General features: G+C 45.1%; 1 pseudogene; it reads left to right on the forward strand.

The window, feature by feature from the left end:
- Positions 1–9,445, forward strand: part of LOC121296710 — a 31,506-nt pseudogene extending 22,061 nt beyond the window's left edge.
- The last annotated feature ends 237 nt before the right edge of the window (positions 9,446–9,682 follow it).

The raw sequence follows: 9,682 nt of genomic DNA on the forward strand, positions 1-9,682 counted from the left end.
AAATTCAGCGCCGTTCTGAGACACAGGCGAGGGGAGGAGCCAACAGCACAGCAGAACAACACAGTTAAACGAGGCAGTCATCCCAGCGACAGCGAGTGGGAGAAGTACAGGCGTGGAAAAGTACAGAGCAGTTTAGAAGCAGTTTGAAAGCAGTTTGACGGCTGCAGAAGAAAGTAAACTTCAAAAGAAAAACCCTCAGCATGGTCTGAAGATCAGACTATCTGTGATACCTGCTTGACGTGGGAAATCCGAGAAAACCCAGCGGAGCTAAACCAAGTATGCGTAAAGTGCCGCGTGATCCAGGATTTGCATAAACTAGTAAATATGCTAGAAATGGAGCTGGAAGAAGTGAGACAGCAACAGGATCTTGAGGAACTGACACACCCACAATTCATGGAAGTCTGCATCACCCCTAACAGACTGAAAGCCACCAGGGAGATAGAAGGTCAGAACAGCTGGGTTCAGGTAGGCAGAAGCAGGGAAAAAAAGAAACTTTGTCAAACACAACCACCAGAAATCAAAACAACCAACAAATTTGAGTCACTTCAGAATTTTGATGAGCAGAGCCGACAACAAGAAAATGAAAGGAACAACATCTATTACCCCATTAACAGTGGCGACCAGACAGCAAAAAGAAGGGAGGTCATGATTGTTGGGGACTCCATATTGAGAAACACAGCAAGTTCAATTCGCAGTTTGTACCCCGTTACTACAACAGTGTGCTGTCTTCCGGGAGCCTCGGTCAAGCACATCACTGAGAACGTGGACAGGCTCCTAGAATGAACAGGAGACGACCCGGTAGTAGTCGTCCACATCGGTACAAACAACATTGGAAGAGACAGACCAAAATCCCTGCAAAACAAATTCAGAGAGCTAGGAAGGAAATTAAAAGAGAAAACCAAAACTGTGGTATTTTCTGGTATACTACCGGCACCTTACAAAGGACCATATGGACAGCTGGAAATAATTAATCAGAACGCATGGCTGAAGATGTGGCGCACACGGGAAGGCTTCACCTATCTTGATCATTGGACCACATTCTACAACAAGGACTATCTGTATAGACGGGACGAACTGCACTTAAATAACAAGGGAACCAATCTACTTGGAGAAAAGATCCTCAAGCAGGTTCAGAAGCATTTAAACTAGAAAGGAAGGGGGGAGAAATCAACAAAAAAACAGAAGGGAGACCGCATCAAAACAAGAACAACAACTCAGGTAAGACAACCATTAAATGTATTTATCTAAATGCTAGAAGTATCAGAAACAAAATTCTAGAACTTGAAGCTACTGCACTAACAGGTAACTATGAGGTGATAGGTGTTACAGAAACGTGGTTGCCTGAGAGTGATGGGGACGAATTTAATATTTGTGGGTATACACTGTATAGGAAAGACAGGCAGGACAGAAGAGGAGGAGGGGTAGCGCTATACATAAGAAACAGTCTTGAAGCCCAGGTGTTAAACCTGGACAAAGAAAATAAAACCGAATCAATATGGGTCAGAATAACGGACAAAAATTCAAAGGGCATAATAATAGGAGCATGCTATAGACCGCCAGATTCAGACGGTGAGCACAGTAATCTGTTATGCAATGACATTAGAAATGCGTGTAGCAAAGGAGAAGCCATACTAATGGGGGATTTCAACTTCCCCCAAATAAAATGGGAAAACCCGATGGGTAGCACGAAGGATGAAATAGAAATGGTGGAAATGACAAATGACTGCTTCCTAACACAATTTGTCAAGGCACCGACTAGAGGGGAGGCATGCCTTGATTTAGTCTTTTCAATTTATGAAGATAGAATAACTAAAACAGAGGTCAGAGAACCACTGGCAAACTCGGACCCCAACATGGTCTCATTTTGAAGTGTTTTTTAAAACCACAAAAGTAATGACTAAAGCTAAGGTTTACAATTTTAGAAAAGCAAACTATGAAGGTATGAAACAGAGACTAACAGAAGTAGATTGGAGCAAAATAGAGAAAATACCCACAGAAGAAGGATGGTTGTTCTTCAAAAATGTAGTACTAGAGGCGCAAAACAATTACATCCCTAAAGTAGACAAATCTAAATGTAAAACTAAATTGCCAAAATGGTTTAATAGATCAATTAAAAAAAATATTCAGTGAAAAAAGGCACTTTACAGAGCATTAAAAAAGGACCAAAAAGAAAACAAGCAGAAAGAGTACACAGAACTGCAAACGCAAGTCAGAAAGGAAGTTAGAAGGTTTTTACAAAGGAAGATACTGACAACATGCACCACATGTCATCCAGTTCCTATCCAGTTTTAAATAACTTTAGCATACCTGTGGCAGAAGTGTTAAAGGGACTAGGAGCTCTTAAAATAAACACATCCCCTGGGCCGGATGAGATCCTCCCAGTAGTACTCAAAGAAATGAAAGAAGTAATTTACAAACCGCTAACCAAGATCATGCAGCAGTCTCTTGACACAGGGGTGGTACCGACAGACTGGAAAATTGCAAACGTAATACCGATCCACAAAAAGGGAAACAAAACTGAACCAGGTAACTACAGACCAGTAAGCCTGACTTCTATTATATGCAAACTTATGGAAACTATAATAAGATCCAAAATGGAAAATTACCTATATGGTAACAGGGTACTGGGAGACAGTCAACATGGTTTTAGGAAAGGGAGATCGTGCCTAACTAACTTGCTTGATTTTTTTGAGGATGCAACATCGATAATGGATAATTGCAAAGCATATGACATGGTTTATTTAGATTTCCAGAAAGCTTTTGACAAAGTCCCGCACAAAAGATTAATTCTCAAACTGAACGCAGTAGTACACATGTACATGGATTAGGGAGTGGTTAACATGTAGAAAACAAAGTACTGATTAGAGGAAAACCCTCAGAATGGAGTGTGGTAACCAGCGGTGTACCACAGGGATCAGTATTAGGTCCTCTGCTATTCCTAATCTACATTAATGATTTAGATTCTGGTATAGTAAGCAAACTTGTTAAATTTGCAGATGACACAAAAGTAGGAGGAGTGGCAAACACTGTTGCAGCAGCAAAGGTCATTCAAAATGATCTAGACAAGATTCAGAACTGGGCAGACACATGGCAAATGACATTTAATAGAGAAAAGTGTAAGGTACTGCACACAGGAAATAAAAATGTACATTATAAATATCATATGGGAGATACTGAAATTGGAGAAGGAATCTATGAAAAAGACCTAGGAGTTTTTGTTGACTCAGAAATGTCTTCATCTAGACAATGTGGGGAAGCTATAAAAAAGGCTAACAAGATGCTCGGATACATTGTGAAAAGTGTTGAATTTAAATCAAGGGAAGTAATGTTAAAACTGTACAATGCACTAGTAAGACCTCATCTTGAATATTGTGTGCAGTTCTGGTCACCTCGCTATAAAAAAGATATTGCTGCTCTAGAAAGAGTGCAAAGAAGAGTGACCAGAATTATTCCGGGCTTAAAAGGCATGTCATATGCAGACAGGCTAAAAGAATTGAATCTGTTCAGTCTTGAACAAAGAAGACTTCGTGGCGACCTAATTCAAGCATTCAAAATTCTAAAAGGTATTGACAGTGTCGACCCAAGGGACTTTTTCAGCCTGAAAAAAGAAACAAGGACCAGGGGTCACAAATTGAGATTAGACAAAGGGGCATTCAGAACAGAAAATAGGAGGCACTTTTTTACACAGAGAATTGTGAGGGTCTGGAATCAACTCCCCAGTAATGTTGTTGAAGCTGACACCCTGGGATCCTTCAAGAAGCTGCTTGATGAGATTTTGGGATCAAGAAGCTACTAACAACCAAACGAGCCTGATGGGCCTAATGGCCTCCTCTCATTTGTAAACTTTCTTATGTTCTTATGTTCTAATTCTAAACACCATTTTCATCACTTTACACCAATTTAAATTAATTAATACTGACTATTAAGCTTCTAAACACACACTATCGGACTTATAATCAAGGGGCATTCAACATATTTCATAAGGTATATTTGCAAAAAAAAACCAAAGAAACAAAAAAAAAAAAATGCACTCTTACCGTAAACTTTTGATTATCTATATGGGGCTCAGATCGGCGGGAAGAATTGATGTTAAACCGCCAAGCTTTTTCTCCTCCAATGACATTGAAATGCACTACTGTACTACAATGTTGATTTTGATATCCCATCTGCCTTAATGGTCTGTGGTTGCGCAGTAAAAAACGAGAAATATTTTTATTAGACCTGCTTTGTGCGTTTGCGGGAAAAAAAAAAAAAACGATTTTCTCTTACAAATATTTTTTGTCTCCTAGACCCCACCTTCCACAGAGAGGGGTTATACTTAAGATATTTTCTAGTACCCAAGAGGGATGGCGGCTTTCCCTCCATCCTAGACCTGAGATTCCTCAACAAGTTCTTGAAGGAGAGGAGAATCCAAATGCTGACTCACCGTCATATTCTCCAGTCAGTCCAGCCGGTTGACTGGTTCATCACCGTGGACTTACAGGACGTGTATTTTCACGTTCCCATTTGTCCATATCACAGGAAAGCATTTATGAGTTGTCCGTGCTGCCATTTGGCCTCTCCCTAGCTCCTTGTACATTTTCATAGTGTGTGGACACTATCCTGGTCCCCTTGCGATTGTTGGCGATCAGAGTACTCAACTATCTTGACGACCAGCTGATTTGCGCTCAATCGCAAGAGGGAGCAGTTGCCCACACAGTGATTGTGACACAGCATCTGGAGAGGCTGAGCCTCCATCAGCGATGCAAAAAGTCGGCTTATACCGGTGCAGTGCACGTCATATTGGGGCTCCGTCTGGACTCCAGTACGATGTGCGCATACCTGACGGACGATAGAGTAGCAGCTATTCAGGGTTGCCTCTCCTTGTTCCAACAGGGATCTAAGGTCCCCTCGGTGCAGTTCCAAAAACTGTTGGGTCTGATGGCCGCAGCTGTATCAGCCATCGAGCTGTGTCTATTACACAATCGCCCGCTCCAGGCGTGACAGACACCGTCGGCTGACAGTGTCTCACACGTGTTCCCTGGCCCTGCGATGGTAGAGGATGCCCTCTCGCCTACGCGGGGGTGTGCAGATTGGAGTGGTGTTGACTCGTCAAGTGGTGACGACAGACACCTCCAACTTGGGCTGGGGGGCGGTCTGGGAAGGCAGAGGAGTCTGCAGCACCTGGTTGGGCCATTGTATAGCCGTGCACATAAATATGCTGGAGCTGCAGGCTGTTTTCCTGGCTCTTTCTGGAAAACACGTGCTGGTCTGAACGGACAACACAGGGTTACATAGCATTGCCTTCTAGCTCCTGACTTGGGTGCAACAGAACCTGCTGTCCCTATGGGCGACTGTAACAGGGGAGACCTGTGCTGACTCTTCTGGTGCATAGCTCATAGCGCTGCAGGAAGAGGGCAGCAGCCTTACAATATCTGCCTGTCGGTCATGGCAGTGACATGGAGAGGTGGGAGAGACGGTGTGTGGCTTTCCCTCTCTCCGAGTGGCTGAGAGGCAGGCCTTGGGGGATTGCTGGCCCTATAAAGGTTATGCTCTGTGTTCCCTCAGGCTACCCCCTAAGACGAAATGAGCCAGCTGGTGGAAGCTGGGCTGCCGAAATGAGCATGGCCGGCGAAACAAAAACAAACAAAATAAACAATAAATTGAAAAGAGAAAGATTGTAGAGATCGGGGAATCCTTGGGCAGACCCTGAACATGTAGAGGTGGAGGGAACACCACAGTGTAGGACGGAGACCCAAGCCGTGTGGATACCGGTGGTTGGGGTAACGCTGCCGAGTGCAGCACCTTTTATTTGTAGTTTTGATAACTGTGTTTTCTTTCCTTTTTCCTTTTTCCTTATGCCTTTGGTTTTTGATTATTGTTTTGAGCATCTGTAAGTGTGTCTGCACTTGAACTGTACCACCTGTGGTATTCCCTTGGTTTGTTTTTACCATTTCTGGTAGGCAGACCACAGTCAACAGCTCCCTCTGTAGGCCAAAAAGTAAAGGCACCCTGTCAATAAAACTGGGCACCTGTGTGGTGTGTACACCTGTCTGTCTCCTGTGTCAGTGAATTACCACCACCCTTCCACAGCGACACAGTTTCCTGGAATGGTGAACTGGGCAGTGAACTTCCTGTTGAGGGAGGGTGTGCATCTGTCAGAGTGGTGACTCCACCCGAAGGTGGTGGAGTGCATTTTGAAAACGGTTTGGGAAGGCGCTTAGGTAGTCCACTCTGTGTTGACGCTATAGCCCACGAGTTGCCCAGGATGCTCCTTTATACGTTCCCGCCAGTACCGTTGCTCCCAGCCGCCTGGAGAAGGCCCTTCGGTGGCCCTGGAGGATCTGGTTCTCAACCCTATGCCAGCTCATACAAGGCCAGCCCTGGGAGATCCAGCTTCGCTTGGATCTCCTCAGTCAGGCAAGATGCACTCTGGCATTTGGGACCTGGCAGGTTACAATTATGGGTCTGGCCCCTGAAAGGGACTTCTGGACAGCCCAGAAGTCATGACCCAATTTCTTTCCCCATGCCGATTATCTTGCAGTTTCTGCAATAACTGCTTGATGCTGGTAGGTCACCTTCCACATTGAAGGTGTATTTAGCAGCTATCTCTGCGTGCCATGCTCCCGCAGTTTCTGTATCTCCGGGTATGCATTTCTTAGCAACACATTTCCTGAAAGGTGCTCAGCGGTTACGCCCTCCCTGGAGGGTCATTTTCCCTGAATGGAGCCTTGATGTTATACATAGAGTTGAAGCATCTACCTCTGAAGATTGAATTTCTTCTGCCCGGTGCGGACATTGAAGTGTTACATGGATAAGAGCTCTCCGTCGTACTGACCAGCTGTTTGTCTGTCACGGTATACAGACCCTAGGAAAGCCCCTCAAAGCAGCGACTGTCGCATTGCATTGCGGACACGGTCTTTGTGGTGTAGTATTATTATTATTATTATTATTATTATTATTATTATTATTATTATTATTATGTTTCAAGAGATCACGTTATTTTTACATACAGTTAATCATTTATCCAATTTAGTTTTACTGGAGCAATCTAGGTAAAGTACCTTGCTCATGGGTACAGCAGCAGTGTCCCTTCACCTGAGATTTAACACACAACCCCCTGGTCAAGAGTCCAGAGCCCTAACCACTACTCCACACTGCTGCCCCAGTGCTGGCTTACCCCCACATGGGAGAAGAGCTGCACACTAGTAGAGGGTTGGCTACATCTTGGGCCCTATTCAGAGGGGTCTCACTGTCCGATATATGTACGCCAGCTAGCTGGGCTATGCAGCGTACATTCTCCAGGTTCTACTGCTTGAATGTGGTAGATCCTTCCTTGCCATCTATAGGCACGAGGGTCCTTGAGGTTGCACGCTCGCACCACTAACCTTGGGTTATACAATTCTGATGTGTCCTTTGTATGCTGCCATTCCTTCTACCTCGCGACAAATCTGGTATACATTTCCCATACAAAATGTCGTTGGTGGTCATCTTCGAATTCAGAGGAAACATTAGGTTGTTACCATAACCCTGGTTCCCTGAAAGAGAATGACAACCATTACCGAATGGGATGAGCCCTCTCTGACTGCCAATCACATAGCATATATAAAAAAGCTGCCCTATCAGGGCCCTTGTGTGAAGGGGAAGTCCCTCCTACCTCCTGCTGAAGAGGGATGTCCTCACAGTAGCATATCGCTATTTTCTTTCGAAATCAGAGGTCAGTCAATTCTCTTTCAGGGAACCAGGGTTATGGTAATAACCTAACGGTCCCTTTCAGTGGAATGAAGCTGTACAAAATCTGTCGTGGATCCAGATTACCGACAGTACAGCCTCATTGCAACAACCTCCGAGCCCACATGACGCTTAAGGGCATGCTGCCTGCAACAACCTAGAGCCCAGAGAGGGTCTCGCTCAGTTTGTAACATCAAGGTGATAAAAACGCGCAAATGTCTGACTACCTGTCCATATAGCAGCACTGCATAGCTCATTAAGGAGGCGCCATGAAGGAAAGCCCACAAAGTTGCCTGGCCTCTGGTAAAATAGGCCGTAATGTCCCCCGGTAAGGGGGAGTCCATCTGTTCATACGCCAAGTGTATCATTATTACCCGCTACCATTATTGACATTATTATCCGCTACCATTATTACCCCTGACACTAGAGTGGATCAGGTTGGAGAGAGCACAGGTTCTGCTGGTTGCACCCAGATGGCCAAGGCGCTCCTGGTTTGCTCTCCTCTCCGACATGTTGTCGGGTCAGCTGTGGCAGCTCCGGCTATGCAAGGACCTCTTTTGCCAAGCATAGGGGCTATTATGACACCTGAACCCAGCCAAGCTCCAACTATAGGTCTGGCTGTTGAACGGAGCTGTCTATCCAGACAAGGTTTACCAGATGCAGTGGTAGAGACCTGTTTCCTTGAAGGTGGCATTTTTAATAGCCATTATGTCTGCCAGATGAGTAAGTGAGCTTCATGTGCTGTCCATCGATGATGTATGGTTTTCACTGGAAATGACTCGCGGGTAACATTAAGAACAAATCCAGCCTTTTACCAAAGGTGGTCTCTTCATTCCTTATTAACTAACAGGTGGTTTTGGAAACTTTCAGACCTCCCCCGCACGAGTCAGAGGAGGACCGGCTCTATGCTGATACCTGGATAGGACGGCGTCCTGGGAACAGTCCAACCAGCTATTTGTCTGCTATGGATCCTGCTGTAGAGGTCAGGCCCTATCGAAGCAATGTCTAGCGCACTGGGTGGCAGATACTATACGCTTGGCGTATGAACGATGGACGATGGGATATTATGGCCCATTCTACCAGGGGCCAGGCAACTTCGTGGGCTTTCCTTCATGGCGCCTCCTAAGATGAGCTATGCAATGCTGCTAAATGAACAGGTAGTCAGACATTTGCGCGTTTTTACCGCCTTGAATTTGCAAACAGAGCGAGACGCTCTTTGGGCTCTAGAGTTTTGCAGACGGAATGCCCTTAGGCGTCACGTGTGCTCTGAGGCTATCGCAGCGAGGCTGTACCATCGGTAATTTGGAGCCACGACAGCTTTGGTACAGCTTCCTATTTGGTAGTGGTTGTCATTCCATTGAAAGGGAACGTTAGGTTATTACCATAACCCTGGTTCCCTGAAAAAGAATGACAAACATTACCCTTCGAGGTAGTGTCACAGGGATTTCCACTTCACAGCAGGGCCCTGATAAGGCAGCTTTTTTATATATGCTCAGTGATTGACAGTCAGAGAGGGCTCTTCCCATTCGGTAATGGTTGTCATTCTTTTTCAGGGAACCAGGGTTACGGTAATAACCTAATATTACTTACCGTTACCCTGGTTCCCTGAAAGAGAAGATGACCACCAACCGTGAGGTTCCTTCGGTCAACCTCGCAGGTTCGATGTAAAAAGTGGCTTCCTCAGTATGACTGTTTTAATCCCTCGGTAGGCGGGACCGAGGGCATCATCCCATGAAGGGGTCTAGCAATAGCTCTGGTATAGAGAGCTCAGAAAATACCTACCAGTAGGCAGGCATATCCCATATGTAATGTTATTGGTGGTCGTCTTCTCTTTTAGGAAACCAGGATTACGGTAAGTAACCTAACATTCTGCATCCACTGAATTGGTTGGAAGGGTAAGACAAAGCTTTGCCAAATCATGCAGATGTTGAAGTCGATTAGAAACAGTCCCAAAACTCGGTTACCCAAGGGC

Source organism: Polyodon spathula, chromosome 21 (genome assembly GCF_017654505.1).
Source record: "Polyodon spathula isolate WHYD16114869_AA chromosome 21, ASM1765450v1, whole genome shotgun sequence".
NCBI lineage: Eukaryota > Metazoa > Chordata > Actinopteri > Acipenseriformes > Polyodontidae > Polyodon > Polyodon spathula.